Genomic DNA, 18,057 nt, shown 5'->3' with positions numbered 1-18,057 from the left:
TTACCTCCTTGATTAGCTCTTCATAGAAACATATTTCCAACTTAGCAAAAATGATTTATATAAGATTTTATGTCATTCCAAACTCATATACAAAATTTTTGTAACTTAGTACATATATATACCTCCTAATGCTTGTCTTTTCTTGTTCTCCATCCTGTCCCATGATATGAAAGTTGCTTGGCACAAACTATTTATCTCTTCTTTTCTAGGGTTGCATATCTCTCATCATAGACTATTTCTCCCTTCTAGATAACTTATCTTGTGTGTTTCCCTCTAACCTACTTAGCAACAATTGGATTTCTCAATGATGTTTATATGTATCTCAATACATAATCAACTTGTAAACTTGTTCACTATAGGGATCAACCTCTACTATGGCCCAATTAAAGTGTTGACTTACCAACTCTTCCTAGTAGATGACTAGGTATTTTGTACTAATTGATAATACTAAGATACATCTTTTGGTTCAACAATCTCCCCCTTTGGCATCGATGATAAAAACACTTGTCATGGTCAAAATATAACATCTCAAAAACTTATAAATATGTACTCCCCCTTGGGATGTACTTAGTACCTATAGATCAGTTTTCATATAATTGTGACTTGTGGTTTCAAAATCATTTTCAAAAGTCTTTTTTGTTTTCAATTCATTTCTTATTACATCTTAGGCATATTATACATATCATGTAAAATTCCAAAAAAAATTACATTTCCCCTTAATATTCATACTCATCAACATATATATTTCCCCCTTATTTTTGTCATTCTTTCCTCATAGTAACATTAAGTTGGAGACCGAGGATTATTCCAAACTTAGCCAAAAAAAACTAATGTCCCCTCATAATGAGAGCCATTGTATTATCCAAATTATTCTTGAATGTCTCAATAACTTGTCTTTCAATATCTAATTAGGAAGTTAAGTTAATCCTATTGTCTACAATAGACAAATAATGATTGCTTTGAATTAGGTCCCTTGAAGTCTTCAAATATCTTTGCATTACCTCTAAATGAGGTTTTAACAAAACTTGTATTGATGTGATCTTTTCTCTTATTTTACATTCCTCTTATATCAACTCAAATTATTTTCCTTGCTCAAATCTTCACTTTGAAAAATGGATTGAACTTGAACATGCATCCAAGGTTTGTGTATCATCACTCTGTTGTAAATCAACATCAATATCGTCCATTCTCTTATCTCTTTGGTAAATGATATGATACAACAAAAATTCAAAAAAATTGTATTTACATTTAGTACTAAATTTTCCAAATCATTAACAAGATTAGAATGTTCAACCTATTTGCCTACAATTTCTATTGCAACTTTCTCCATCACCTTGTTCTCAAATTTTGTTTATAACCTTTGCATTAATTTTTTCCTTATATCTATATCAGGATCATTGATCCTTTTAACAATATTTACCAACTATTCAATGATGGGGGTTTTATCATTCAAGTATTCTACATCAATTCTTTCAAGAAATATATCCTTAATTCCATGAAGTACCTATTTATGTTCATGTTCTTTCCTCATCTACTCTTCCTTAACCTTTGTATCCATCAAGTCACTTAGTAACTTCATTTCCTCAATACTTCAATTGTATGTGTTAACATGACGAATCATAACCTCTTCATCTAGTGTGACAATCTTAACTTTTACACCTTATGGAGACTTCATCTTTTGCTTCTTTACACTCTTCTCTTCAGAGTCTTTTGTGTTGGAGCTTGACTTAGTTTGAGGTTCTTGCATTTTAATCTCCAGACTTAGACTTTTGATATAATATGTAGTCCCCTTGGCCTTTTTAGGTTCCTCATCTATCTTTTCTTCCTTAGTTTTGTGCTCGTGTTGCACTATTTGGTCTTTCTTTTTCTTTTCATTACTAGAATTGAGTTTATTGGTTGAACTCATCTATCCTACCTCCTTTTCTCCCTCCTACAAAGGTCATAAGGCATAGGGTCTTTCACCAGTACAATATTGATCTACAATATCTTCTTGACTCTTCTAATTCTTATCTACCTCTATATTTACAATGATATTGCCCTCAATGGCATCATTTTGTTGTTCAAACACTTGTTCATTATATACTTCATTGGTCGAAAGACTGTGCCTTAGCGTTATCAACATTTCCTTCACCTTGCGCTTGATATTGAATAATAGTCTATTATGTGGACTCTAGTGAATCAATCTTAGGATATTTTTTTACTAGCACAATTAAAAGATTTGGGTTCATCAATGCCTCACAATCTGGCAATTTTAATGTCTCAGTTTGTATACAACTTTCACTTTGTTTCTCTAGATTAACTATGACACTCTCTTCATGCTTATCTGGGCTTATTTTGATCTCATTATCTATCACGACTATCTCTAGCTTCTATTCACTTTGTTGTACCATATTGTGAATAGTGTCAAATAGATTTTGTGTCATCATAGATATATTATTTTTTTTCCAATTCAACTTGTTCATCACCCCTTTCTTCTTTATCTTTCTACTCGTAATCAAGAATTAAATCAAATATCTTATACTATATCACTTGTCTCTCCTCTACAACATTTTTCACTTTACTTCTCAAAATTAAGAAAGATCTCCTAAAACATATTGCATGTCCACTACTATAGTTTTCCTTAATGATATTATCTCATATAGATCATCTTGGTATACACAAGAGAATTTTCTTAAATAGTCTTCCTAAATGAAATAATCAACCCACTTACCTTGCTCATGTATGTCTTATGATTTTTGAATATTTTAAAGGTTCTACAAAATTGTGGTCAATCTCAAAAAAAATCTTTAAATCTTCAAAGCCAAGCACTTCAATTACAATCTCTATCAAAAAGCTTCTTCTTTTTTCTCAATACATCTACTACCTTATTTGACTATCTACTCTTATGTTTTAGCACAAAAGAAAATTTATGCATGTATGCAACCCAATTCATATGTCTCTAATTCAACTTATCATATAATTCCCAAATACTATAAATCATTGCAATTAGTGTACAACAAAAACTATCAATGCATCAAATAATGTATCCACTTCTTCAAGAGCTTGAATAATTGAATAAAAACTTGATCATACAATAAATATTTTCTCTTAGCATCATTCAATTTATCATTGTAGAAATCTATAAACTTACCTTCATGGTTCAAAAATAGAACCAATGACATTCTCTCCAACATCATAGTCAACATGAAAAACTTTGTTATAAATAACTAAATCAAGAACAGGTAATAATGAGACCTTTTCTTTCAATTTTTCAAATTAGATTATGTTTCTTTCAAGTGTCCTTTTGTATTCATTTTTATCACATCTCAAATTTTCTCTATCAACACATTACATATTGAATATAATTTTTCTAATAAAATTTCTATAGAAACTTGCCAAACCATTAAATGGTCTAATTTCTCTAGTATTATGAGGTTTGGTCCAATAAGGAATAACTTTTACCTTCTAGGGATCCATCCTCAATTCATTAGTAAAAATTAAAAAATCAAGATATAAAATCCCCTCCATAAAAGATAATTTCTTCAAATTTGTGAACAAATTATCTTCTTTTAGCCTCTAGAACACTTGTCTACTATTCTTTATATGTTCCATTTTAGTATCACAAGACTAGCATATCATCAAAGTATACAATCACAAACTTACCCAAAAAATTCTTCAAAACCTCATTCATAAATCTCATAAAAGTACTAGGTGTATTAGTCAAACCAAAAGGCATAACCAACCACTCATACAAACCATCATTACTCCTAAAAGAAGTCTTACATCCATCCTCATGTTTGATCCTAATAGGATGATAACCACTTTTTTAACCAATCTTTGTAAAATGTTTTGTACACTCAATTAGTCCTTAAAGTCATCTATCCTAGGAAAAGTAAACCCATCTTTCACTATTATTATGTTTATAGCTCTAGAATCAGTGTACATTCTCCAATCTCCATTCTTATTAGGTGCTAATACAAAAGCTATTGCATAAGAACTCAAACTTTCTCTCATTAAACCCTTCTAATGCATTTCTTCCACTTGTCTATTTGATTGGTCATTCTCTATAAGTGTTAGTCTATGTAATTCTTTATTAGGAAAAATAGCTCCAAGTAGATTCATATAATGACTTATACTTATTATAGGTGGTAATCCAATTGGTTCATTATCTGAAATAACATCTTGAAATTCAGCCAACAATGATCTAACCTTGGGTGCATGCTCAATTTCATCTTGTTTCTCAATTTTTCTAGGGGTCAAAGAAAATAAAACATTATGTTTCTTCATATTTTTCACACACTAATTTGCTTCAACCAAGCAAACTCTTACAGTAGTCCAGTGGTTTTCCTCTAGTTTCTCTATCAAAGGCAACAATAATTATTTATTTCCATTAGCTTAAATAATATATTGATTCAATCTACCATCATGAAAATCTTATCTATCATACTACTAAGGTCTTCCCAATATAATTTGGCAATAATCTATAGGCATAATATCACACAATACTTCATTGAAGAAATTCCCAATCTTAAATTTCATAAGGCACTACTCACTTATGAGTAATTTATGTTCGTCATTGATCCAAGCAATGTGATAAGGGTTTGGGTGTGTCAATATCTAAGAATTCAACTTAGATACCATCTATTTAGATGCCAAATTATTGGAACTACCACTTTCAATTATTATATCGCAAAACTTTTTTTCAATCTTACATCTATTCTTGAAATGAATCTTCCTTAAAATATGTTCTTCATCCAATTTTTTATTCCAAAAATTTATTCTAATCATCAAATTCCCCAATTACTTTGTCTCATTAGGTGCACTAATAGCTTCTTATTGAATCAAAGAATATATATTACTACTTCTTGTCTTGTTACTAGAATAGTCGTATTTAAAAGATCTATATCCTTTGTCACCACATTTGTAACAAGTCCAATGCTCCTATTCCTAGAGTAACTAGTATAATTACATCTATTATAGATACCTCTTCCTCTATTTCAACTATCTTCTTTCCATTCAAATTCTCCTTTTTCATTAGATGTACCATCATATTTTTTTCTTTCCCCATAAGATATTCCTCTACTTATTTAAAATATTCCACAAGTCTTTCTCTTTTTTTATGCTTTTCTTTATTTGCCAACTTTTTTTTAGCCTTCAAAGCATACAAATATGCTTCCTCAACACTTTATATCTTTAAAAAACTACTTCCATCTTGTATAGAACCTCTTGAACCATTTAAGTATCTAGAAATCTTTTCAACTTCATCATCAACATGTCTACTCATGTCTTTCTATCTCAAATTTTGCAATGTTCTCAAAAAATTAACTTGATAATCAGCTGGAAGGAAATTCAATTTCAACTTATGAAATATCTTAATTTAGGTTTTAATATTTTCTTTTCCTTTTCTTTGTCGATCAATTTGCAAGTGTTCCTACCATAGAGATTTGTTTCCTTTCAACTTTTTAGTTTCTATCCTTACCTTCTTATCATTAGGAGTATTTTTATATTCAAAATACTTCTTAATCTTAGAGATCCAATCCAACCAAGCATCATTATAAATTCCTCCACTGGAGGTAGAAAGATAATAAAAAATAGGCCTTGAATTCACTCTAGCTAGAGCCATACAAAGTATTTCCTCATCTTGAACTCTTATTTTGGTCAAGGATTAGATGCTTCATTTTCCTTAATTACTAATATATTCAAGATGTACACTTCTTCTCTGGGTTTTTTCAATAGGTTCAAGTCTAGCATAGTCTGTCTCAACATGTCCATAATATAATTGTATGTATTTCCTCTACCTTCAACCAATTTGACAATGGTTTCTACAATAATCGTAAACCTCTACAAGTTATAGGTCAAAAACTAAGTCTAACACCCTACAACCAATCCAATCAGGGATTTCCATGAACCCAAAAATTTGTAAAGAAAGAAAATTTCACTCTAATAGCACCAGATACAATATAGAAGGGGACAAAATATACTCACAAGCTACCCTTTCTAGAGTTACACATGAAATCCAACCACTATAGGAGAAACCATAAGAATTTATCACAATATCAATGCACATATGATGAGACAATCTTCATTCATCATGTTAGGTATAAGTCCTACTTAGATGAAACCATATACATTTAAATTATAACCAACAAACTTAGAAGTTTAGGCTTACATATTCAAATTGTTTTCATCTTCCTTCTATTTGACTTCATTCTACCTTTCCTAATCCTAGATCTATAATTATATAGTCAACAAGGTTGCAAATCATCCCATCAAGTAGATTATTATTAAATATAGGTCCATCCATAAAGGAGAGAATGGAGACCTAACAATTTAGCAAATTAAATTCTATAGGGACAAATATAGGTCCACATATGATCCAAGAAGAGATTCCCAAGGTCGCGAAAATCTATGTCACACAAAACCTTATGAAATCCAAACCTACATGTTACTCAAGGTGCCACAAAATATGAACACCTCAAAAAAAGATAAGAATAGCTCCTCCATATGATGGAATTAGTTTATGCGAGCTAAGGTACAGATCCATGATAAGTCCTCATTAAGGAGCTAACTCTGTACAAAGAAAAAACATGAATAGAAAATGTCATTCCTCAAACAACATGTAGGAACAAATAAACTAGAAATATTTTTGGTTGATGTAAAATTGTAAAAGTACCCAATATTCTCCTACATCAATAATTCATCTCCAAGCATGTAGGTCATAGTGTGCACCTGTGAAAGTTATTAAGGCTTGTTTTTGTTATCAAAATTTAGACTACAAACTTTTGAATAATTTAATTATTTCTATTCCTTTTTGATAAACTATGGTCTTGGATTGACTTTGGCAATTGCTTTAAGATTAAAAAATGACACATCATTTTACCATTCTTTTCTTTTTTATATATTCATTATTATTGGCATTGATTTCTTGCTCTTTCCAATATTTTATTGTTAAAAGTTCATGTGTAATATGAAAAGTATTTTGGTACATTGGAGTGAAAAATTTTGGACTAACTGCCAACATTCCCCTTTGGGATTTGTCACATTGTTTAATTTCCTCCTATGTTTTATAAGTCTAGTGGTTGTATCAAGCATTAACAGGTTAATCTTTTGGTGCAATGACAACTCTAGCTTGCAACAAGTGGTATTAGAGCTTGGTCACAAGTTCGAATCTCCTCAGGTAACGTTGAGGGAGGGATTGTTGGTCTAGTCACCAACATTCCCCTTCAAGATTCATCACATGGCTTAACTGCCTCTTGTGTTCTATAATCTAGTGGTTGTATTGGGCATTAACAGTTCGATCTTTTGTTGCAACGAAAACTCTAGCTTGTAACAAAATAATATTACATACATTAGTTATTTTATTTATATGATATTTTTATGCTTTTAAAAAAAAAAAATTAAGAAGGAATTTTTTTCTAATTAATTATATAAAATTTGTTTATAATATTTTGAATTAAAAAATTTATTTATTTATATTTTAAGAGATAATATATATGTGCTATTATATATTTTCTATAAAAATTAAAGATGAACATATGAAAAATAAGGTACTTGTTCAATACTTGGAAAATAAAGTACTCTATCAAGTTATATAGGAATAGAGAGAGACAAAGAAATAATATGATAAAGATAAACAGGTATATAGAAGAAGAAATGGGGATAAATAGATATAGAGATAAAAATAGTTATATGCATACATGTCTTCCAAGATAGTAGATAAATAGATTCATAAAGGGAATGAGATATAGATAGGGATAGCTGAAAGTTAAATTAAGGGGAAATATAATTTAGAGAGAATGGATGACAAAGACACTAATAGTGTATGTCATTGTGTGCCATTGTGTATGTGAGCTTACTTGACAAACTAGTTTTAAAATATTTAATATTGTGAGGAAATTCTTCCATCATAGGAAGCATATATTCTCATTTGTAAACAATGAAAATGGATTTGAGGAAGCTGGAAAAAATCTTTAACCTAATGCAATTGGTAGACAAAAATGACTTTTGCTTCATGGAACCCTATTCTAAAAGTTCAAGCAAGACTTTGTAATTCCATATGGAAATTGATAAACTTAAAAAGGATATAAAATTTGATTTAGTTATACTTTTTTTAATATTTTTTATTGAAAATGGAAGGATAAGGGTCTTGAACCCAAGTAATAGAAATACCATACACCCTTTACTATTTTGCACCATTACAACCGAGTAGCATAAAGGAGAAGCTCAAACCTCAAATAGCTTGAGACTGACAATATCAAAAGTTAATTGAAAACTGTCAAATAAACATAGTTTTAATAGTATCCTTTCTAATTATATTAACACCATTACTATTACTACAATAACTATAAAAATTCAAGAAATCTATTTTTCCTTAACAAGAGTGGGGATTAACCACAAATATAAAAGTATTAAAACCATGTCTCAAAATTACATGTGAGAGCACAACAACCAAGTTTAAACTAAAGTAACACATAAGTTCTTAAACAAAAATAGGAACCAAAAGGGTGAAAGCAAGGAAAAACAACTAAACCTACTTAACATTATTCTAGTCATCAACCAAGAACTTGATGTCTTGTATCCAATAGGCGACATCCTTTAGACTCTTCACCTACTTGTATTTTTTATCCTTGAGAAGACTGACCTTCTTGAGTTTTCTCTTTCCAGTAATGCTGCCACACACCACCTTCCTAATTATTTCCTTCTAAACCCTAAAAATAGAGGAAACCACTACCTTGAGCCTGATATTTTTATAACACTAGCAAAATTCTTATTAAGGACATCAACCTTATCCTGGATGTCTATAATCTTAGCAAAAAAATTATTTTCCATACTATTTATCTTGTTTGACACATGGTGGTCAAAGGGTTATCTTTTTCTATACTGGTATCTTCCATTGATAATTTAGGCAATTGGACCTCCTCTTGAATGCCTAGGTCAACCTTAATATGAGCCTCCTATGAGTAAAGTCCATCCTCTGTCTCATTGGCCTCTTCCATTTAATAGTCTTCATCTTCAATAGAGTTGTCACCCATTTTTTCTAGAGTTTTATGCGCTTGAGTGTTGTAAACCTCTTCATTCTGAGTATCCAAAGTTTCCCTTTATTTTTTGAAACCTAGCAGACCTTTTCTCCCCCAAGTTCATTTTTTCTTTCACATTTTTATCTACTGTCTTACCATCCAAGTTACCTTTCGAATCTTTCTTGTCCACTTTTATAATTTCCTCTAATATTCTACACTTTTTAGGGGTTTCTATAGGGCTAGATTTCACAAATGAATTTTTACACTTATCGGGGGTTTCAATAGGTAAGACTCCTCCAAAGAATGTTTTTTACCCGTAGGAGCTCTAGACTTTTTTGAATAGAACACACATTTTCAGTGGTCAGATGGGTTTTTTGAGGATCTTTTTTATTTTTGATTTCTTCAATCATAACAAAATATTTTGGGTTATGTAGGGGACTAGCTTTACTATTGAGACACCTACCCAACTTAGGATGGTGGGAATAAAAATGATGGTATCAAAAAAAAAATAAGGCATTGGTGAATAGGCAGATTAACCCCATTTGTGATACTATTAACTAGAGACAAATAATGAAAAATAAGTAATGTTAATCATCTCAGAACAATTCAACATGTTCAACAAGATGAAATGATACCATGGCACATTGTGAAGTGATCTTCCAGGGTGAAATAATTTATCATAAACATACAAATGACATAAAAAGAGCTAGGGAGAGAGAGAGAGAGGGGGGGGGGGGAGAGAGAGAGAGAGAGAGAGAGAGAGAGAGAGAGAGAGAGAGAGAGAGAGAGAGAGAGAGAGAGAGAGAGAGAGAGAGAGAGAGAGAGAGAGAGAGAGAGAGAGAGAGTGGCATTCATGCCTATTAAGAGAGAGTGCCATTCATGCCTATTATTTGATTTAACACTAATCAGTTCCTCCATGCCCTCAAAAAACTTGTGCCTAAATTTTTTGTAGTCAACCAAGCCCGCCCTTTCCACCTTCACAAGTTATACCAATAGCTTCTCCAATTATTTATTAGGAAATGACAAAATTCATACTCCTAATAGTACTTGCCATTTGTGCCAACAATTGGTAAATTTTGAGAATAATAGAGTATTATGGTCATGCATAGCAAGAATGTAATTATTGATCCCAATTTTTTAAAAATTGTTCCTAATTTATTTGTTGACATCAACTCCTTTTAACTTCTTGGTTGAACACATTTTGGAGGGCCACCCATAATGACACTTTTTTGAAAACTTGGTTACCGTCCTCCAAGTTGGGGTCAAGACTCACTATACTCTACTCAATATTTTCACTCTACATGATAAAATTTACTCTTTAAAGATGGGATAATTAATAAGAATATTGTGAATATTTGTAGAGAGCTAAGAATCACCAACAAAAGCATTATGTGTAAGGGTAATAATGACAATGACACTTATTAAAATACCATCCCCACTAAATCTCCTCTCCTTCTTTCTCAAGGTACTTTTGTTGACTATTTTAGTAACTTTCTGGTACATGATAGGACATTTGTGATAAAAGTAAGAGCCTGGCTCGTACTTCCCAATTTTTAAAAGGTATTTCACTTTCTTCGATATGATTTTCCTTACCTTAGCATAATTACTAACTTTAATTGACTTCATTACTTGGAATGGTTTCTACTCTGCTAAAAAATTAAGCTTCTCATAAAAAATAGTGGACTTCCTAAATTTCATAGCCCCACTAAAATAATGGTTAAAAAAGTATAAATAAATTGTAATGCCAAATGTCCTTCTCAAATACTTCTTGACACTTAACTACTTTTCTCTATTAGTCTAAAGAATATTTTTTAAAAACTTTTAAAGAGAAACTTAGGAGTATTTGTGCTACTCCATATTCCTTCAAAAGAGACCCCACTTGTTATCTTACCAACTTCCTTGATTTCATGTTCTATAATTATTAACAATATCTTTTAGTTATGGATTACATTCCAATGTGGTGATATTTTCCTTCTCTTAAGGTGTGTTGAATTATCACCATATTGAAAGATAAAAGGTGTCTTCTACAGTTGAACAACAAACTATATAGGTTCCACATATATCTAGCCTTGTTATATAATATGTTGATGATCATTTTAGAGTATATCTCCATGACTATATTTTCTACTCCATAATTTTGTAAAATTTTGATGTCATACCACATAGATATTCCCTTTGCATAGTTATTTAAGTTTATTCCTAAGTTCTTAGAGAATTACAAGATCATATTTTCTATACAGCCTTTGATTAGGCTTGTAGGGAACCCATCCACATTACACTTAAACCAACCTTCTTCTAGGTTATTTAATTTACATTATTTCATATTACATATGCTTCACTAATTTATATTGATAAGACCTTGGTTGATATTCTAATTTTGTTTGATTCTCAAGTCCAGCTAACTAGGGAAAGTTAGAACTTTAGGAAGAGTCACATTATTTATATTTTCTTTTGTGACCCTTTGATAATATGAAAAGTATATGTAACATATAAATCTTTTCTTTTCTGAAAGTTCTATCAATTCTTTCTTTCCAAACACACCAAGAAATAGTACGAAGGACAAGCCTCCAAAGGTTCCTTGAGATGACATGATGAAAAGGGGGAAACCTCGATAGAGAGATGAAGTCTCGGATGGATTCAAGCATCATAAGATTAAAAAAAACCTCCTAAAGGATTAGTCTCCATAAATCACTTGTATAAAAATAGTGCATGAACAAATTCTCAATTAATCTAGCATGTTTTTCACATAGCACACATCTTTTAGGAAATTGGAATCCTCTTTTTGAAAGATTATCTAAGGTAATCATTTTCACAACCCACCAAAAGTAATTGATCTTAGGGGGTAGGTTTTTGGTCTAGACATGACTCTATAATTTTTCTTTAATACCCGAGGCATCTATAGAAGAGTACACTAAGCTGGCCAAGAAGAGACTATTATTGTTATGTCTCCACATCCATTTGTCCTCCTTGGATAGTTTAAATAAACTCAAGTATGGTAACATATTCCTTGGAATGCATACAACCTCCTTGCAAATGTGAGAAATCCAACAAGCCTCCATGTGTCCTTTCCAAATATCAAGCAAGTCTACCCATATAGCTTTACCATCACTTCATTTTGAATAATTCTCCACTCTATTTCCTAGAGTAGTGGAAAGCCAATCAACCAAGATGTGATTAGAAATGGCCTCCTTTAATTGAATTCCTCTTTCCATATGTTTCTTCCAAGAAATAATATTCTATGTCATTACCAATCATCATTATACTACCTTTTCTAACAATTATTTTGATTGTTAAGATATTCTTTGACAAAGAAGAGAATCCGATAGGGTTGTTCCTATTTAGAAAGGGACATAATGAGCCATATGACATATATTTGGCTTGTTTAATCCACTCCTTAGTTCCTTCTAGCACTGACTAGTCTATCTTGGAAATCAAAGCATTATGCATACCCTTAATACTTTTGATTCTAAGACCTCTTCTCCTTTAGGTATAAATACTTGGTTCTAACTAACTAGCATCATTTTCCTCTTATCCTTTACCACTAACCAAAGGAAATTATTTTGAATACCGTCAAGTGCATCAACAACTTTAGTAGGCATGAGGGAAAAAGATATAAAATACATCGAAATACTTTGTAGGAACTCTTTTGAGTAGAGAAATTTTCCCTCCCTAAATAAGGAGTTTACCTTTCCATCCTATCAAATTTCTGATGCAGCCAAAATTCCTCAAATAATTAACAAAAGCATAAGAGAGAAAGAACACAAAAATAAATATAGATTTCCAAATTATTCTTTATTAATCTTCCCAATTCTCTTCCCTTACAATGAGAGGAAATATGAACTTAAATACAAATCTAAAATTACCATTTTTGGTAGTTTTCATAAAACTATTTTTTTACCATTTTTGGTAAATTTTAAAAATAGCTCCAAAAAAGATGAATTTTTTTATTAAGCTTCCTAAATCTGAGACAAGATGAACTGCCAACTAATATCCAAAATTGGAAGTAATATTTCAAGGTTATCAACTTTCTAAAGACTAAGAAAAATATTAAAAACTTTTTTAAAACTACTATAAGATCAAGCATCAAAAAGCCACTAAAAGCTTCTACATTGTTCTCCTCTGGTTGAAAGAATGCAACTCCTGCAAGTTGTTTTTGAATGTGTGTAGTTTCTTTTCGTAAATTTTTCCTTCCATTGTATCAAACATTGATTTTGTTAACTCAAAGGAATGCAAGGTTATTCCTTCTTCCCGGTCTTTCATTTTTTTGACATTTTATCATTCATCTTTGCATATGTCACTAGATCCCTCTTCCTCTTTTTTTCCTTAATCCATATTCTACTCAATATCTTCTTAGCCTTTAAAATTCAAAATTCCATTTCTTCTATATAAACCTTCATACCATAATCATTTATGTCTTCAACATATAATATATTAGCACATCCACCATTGCAAAAATTAACATAATACCTTTGGAAACATTCATATATCTCATTAACAAAAAAATTTAAAACATCTTCATTAGATTTATCTCATTATAAACAACCATTTCTATTTTCTCATTCTTAACAAAAGGCTGAAAATGACAAAAAAAATCTTCTGAGGCTATGTTTATCTTGGCTTCTTCAATTCCTAATGTCAAAATTGACATTGGTATACTTACCATTTCACTTTTTAGCTCTTCCTTTATTTTTGTGTCTCTTCTTTCCTTTTCTTCTTCATAATAATCTTCTAAACAAGATAGGTGATTTTCTTCTTGATGAGTAGGTACTATTTTTGCATTTCTAAGTCCATTAGCTTTCTTTATTGTTGAAAATATTTTTGTAATTCCCTTATCATTTATTTCAACTCCAATCATCTCATCTCTTCTTCCTTCATCTTCCTCTCTTTCTCTTTTATTTTCTTTTCTTCTTTCCTCTTCTACAAATACTTCATCAAAAAATTCAACTCTTCAAATGAGTCCATCCTTTGCCACAACGAGATCTTTTCTCATTTCTACCTTGATTTTTGGAAACTATTTCCTCTTCTCAACCTACATAAATATAGCCTCATAATCACACAAATATAAAATTATTATTTTCCCATAACTTCTAAGCTCTAATACTAGATGATGCAGCCAAAACTCCTAAAATAATTAATAGAAACATAAGAGAGAAAGAACATAAAAATAAATATTAGAACTCCAAATTATTATTTATTCATCTCCCCAATTCTCTTCCCCTACAATGAGAGGAAGTATAAATTTAAATACATAGTTGAAATTACCATTTTTTGTAGTTTTTCATAAAACTATTTTTTTCCATTTTTGGTAATTTTTAAAAACAACTCAAAAAAAGCTAAATTTTTTTAAGCTTCCTAAAACTAAGATAAGATGAACTACCAACCAACATTCAAAATTGTAATTAATATTTTGAGGTTGTTAATTAAAAATCAACTTTCTACAAACTAAGAAAAGAATTAAAAGCTTTTAAAAACTACAAAAAGATCATGCATTAGAGAGCCAATAAAAGCTCCTGCATCAATTTCTTTGCAAATTCTCTAAGATACCATTCCAAAATTGGGGACGATGTTTAAAGGGAGAGTGTGGGAGCCCCAAGTACACATCAATAAATTATCAATATTACAATTTAGCACTGTCAATATTTTAAGGTGAATTTCAGGATAAGTACTAAAGAAAAAAAATTTACTCTTCTGAAATTTTTTGTGTTTTCCTATAAAAGAGGCATAATAAGAGAGAAAGGCTCTCTATGTGAATGCTTCTTCAGTCATAAAAGCACCAAAAGGCATAGTGTTGTTCAAGAATTGTTGATCTATAGAAGGAGCGAGTCTTGAAGATGCCTTAACACAATTTATAGAATTAGTCAGACTTAGCTTATTTAAATTTCTTCCAAAAACTTGAAGCACCAGGATAAAAAGATACAAAGATAAGGGTCCCCTTGTCTTAGCCTAGTAATGGTAGAGAAAAATCTCGATGGAGCCATGTATTGATTAACTCTTCATAATTAGTAGTAGTGAAACAATGCATTACTATTTTTTGAAATCTTCCCTTGAAACCAAATTTAGTGAGAACTTGATCCCAAAAGGCCCATTTCACCCTATCATATGCTTAAGATATATCTTGTTGAGTATCGTAGTAGCTCTTTTAATAGCATTCATTGAATGTCTCAATTCATGTGTAGTAATGACTGCATCCATTATGTGTCATGTTTCTCCCTTCCATAAAACCTTTTTGATTTTTTGTGACAAGCTTATTCAGGATTTATTTCATTCTATTTACAATAACTTTAGCAATGATCTTGTAGTTAATATTAAAAAAACTTATTGGAATGAAGTGATTCATGCAAGTCAAGCCGCCTTTTCTAGGCATAGGAGCAATAAAAGTTTGATCAGTGTTTTATGCCATAGAACCAATCCTAAAGAAATGAGAAATATTTTCTCGTACTATCTCCCAGTATTCATGGAAAAAGTTCAAGGGGAATCGAAATGGCCTTAGAGATTTGAATTCTTGGAAAGAGAACGTCGCTCTTTTAACTTCTTCCATGTTCACCCATTTCATCAGAGCTTTATAGTCCTCAATTGAAACTAATAAAGGAATAAAACATAATAGATCATGAGGGTCATCCACACCTAAATCTTTGGCCCCCCTCTTAAGGAAATAATTAATAGCTTCAGTGTTGATTTTCACTTCTTCAATAACCATTTCTTGAATAACTAAGGTAAGGGATCTAATTTTTTTTCTACTTGTATGTTTCAAAGTGGTTTGATGAAAGAACCATGTATTTTTTTCACCTTCTTTCAACCACTAAACCCTTGATTTTTGTTTCTAGAAAGTTTCCTCCTATGCTAATAGAGAAAGCCAATGATCTCTAAGGATACATTCTTGCAAACTCAAATTCATGTCCTCATGATCAAATTCTAGGTTCTTTTGGGCTTCTCCAAGATTTCTTTTGAGTTCTTTCTTTTTTGCAAAAAATATTACCCAAGGGGATTTTATTCCATTTTTAAAACGTTTTCCTTGACCAAACCCAATTTCAAGCTTAGTTTGATCAAAGGAGAACCAACACAAGCTTATTCCACCAAGTATCAATTAGATCATGAAACTTCTGATTAGGCAACAACATATTCTCAAACCTAAAGGGACCATAAATAAGCTTACAAGATCTCCATTCTAACAAAACAATATTATGATTAGAACCTATAAGAGGCCTAGCTTCTAAGTGGAAGTCATTAGTATTGCTCTAGCTAGAGGAGAGAGATAATCTATCAAACCTAAAAATATTATTGTTAGTATTTGTTTGATCTATTACTTGAAAGATATATAAGTACATTAAAAATATTAACATAAATATATTATTTTTTATTATTTAGTTATTATTGTGAATTCAAAATTTAAATAAATTCAAATCACTATAATTTAAAATTTAAGTAAATTCAAATCACTATTCATTTGTGAATTTTGGTAATATTACAATTTGAATTGTCATGGAAAATATATTTTACTTATCAAAATCCAACATGTAATGGGATATTTGATATTGAAAGTAGTATTTTTTATTCAAATAAGTTTGCTCATTTCAATAGACATTCATTATTTCAAATCTTATCAAGTTTTATTTTTCAAGATGCAGGGATTATTTTAATTTTTAGAGAATTACATTGAGAGTATTAAAATTTAAGGTTACTTATTCTATAACTTTGATCTGATCTTTTGTATAATTGTTTAAAATAAAAATTAGAAATTGTTTTGTTCTATTATTTGTGAACAAATGAAGTAATGTTTACACTGGAAATAGTCAATATTATAATAATAATAGACCTACCATATAGGGCCCTAAGCTGTAGTGAATTGTGATTATTTAGTAATAACCCTCGTGATTATGCTTAATATTTAATTTTATACTAAGATGTGTGTGTGTGTGTGTGTGTGTGTGTGTGTGTGTGTGTGTGTGTGTGTGTGTGTGTGTGTGTGTGTGTGTGAGAGAGAGAGAGAGAGAGAGGTGCATTATGATAAAATATCAAAATGGGAAACATTATGAAGGGAGGAAAAAAGAGTAAGGGAGTGGAGTGAAAGAAATTGAAAGAAAAGAGAGGAGAAGGGAGAGATGAAGAAATGCAATGATAAAGATATATGAGGTGATATAGTGACAATAGCTAGGTAGGAAGATGTGTAGTTAGGTAGATAAATAGAGAGACTAGATCAAAGAGTTCAATAGGCAAAATGGTGTATACTTTATCAAGCCCATAGTAAAAAATGTCGGTCTTTTTTTTGTGCATTTGTAGATTTTGAAGATTTTACTGTGCTACACAACACAATAACTAATGAAAAAAATAGTGCACATCCACCCATTGTGAAATTCAAAATATTTAAAATTCTTTTTGTCTTACTCAACGAGAATATATAGCATGAATTTATACAATAGATGAATCAAGTATCCATAATAGAGATCTATGAGTTCTCATGCAAGGTAACTCTATGAGTTCTCCTGCAAGGTGACTCGGAATCAACAGATGTTCTACAAATTAAAGCAATAGAAGTTGAAGATTAGAGGTAAAACCCAATGTGTATCCCAAACTTATATATTGACATAGATCATTAAAAACTTCTGAGAGAACAAATTTCAAGGTGGTTGTGTAAGGATGCATCCTCATTGTTTCATTAAATAAAATACCCATGTTTATTATAATCATAGGTAAATTTTAAAAACTAGTTATAAAGAATCTAATAAAATAAAAGTGTAAATACATTGTTTAAGAACAATTCTAAATGGGAAAATAATAAGATTATTTTAATAATTTAGCTTATTAGGTGAGACGAAGAAAAATAGAATTTCTTAAAATCAATTAAGTGAATATAATAATATGGTTCTCTTTTTTTATTTTATGTATAATATAAGTGAATACGGATTCGATCATAATGGGTTATACCAAGAAATTATGCAAAATGTAAATTAGTAAACAAAAAGGCAGGGAGATGAATAAAGAGAGGTGGAGGAATAGGTCAATCTAGAAGGTACAAAGTGGAGGTAAAGAAGTAAAATACTAAAAATTTATAGGGTGACAAATG

The sequence above is a fragment of the Cupressus sempervirens genome, chromosome 7 (genome assembly GCF_028749045.1).
Source record: "Cupressus sempervirens isolate cs-2001-9-10 chromosome 7, ASM2874904v1, whole genome shotgun sequence".
NCBI lineage: Eukaryota > Viridiplantae > Streptophyta > Pinopsida > Cupressales > Cupressaceae > Cupressus > Cupressus sempervirens.
The sequence above is the reverse complement of the archived record's forward strand: the minus strand, read 5'-3'. Positions refer to the sequence as shown.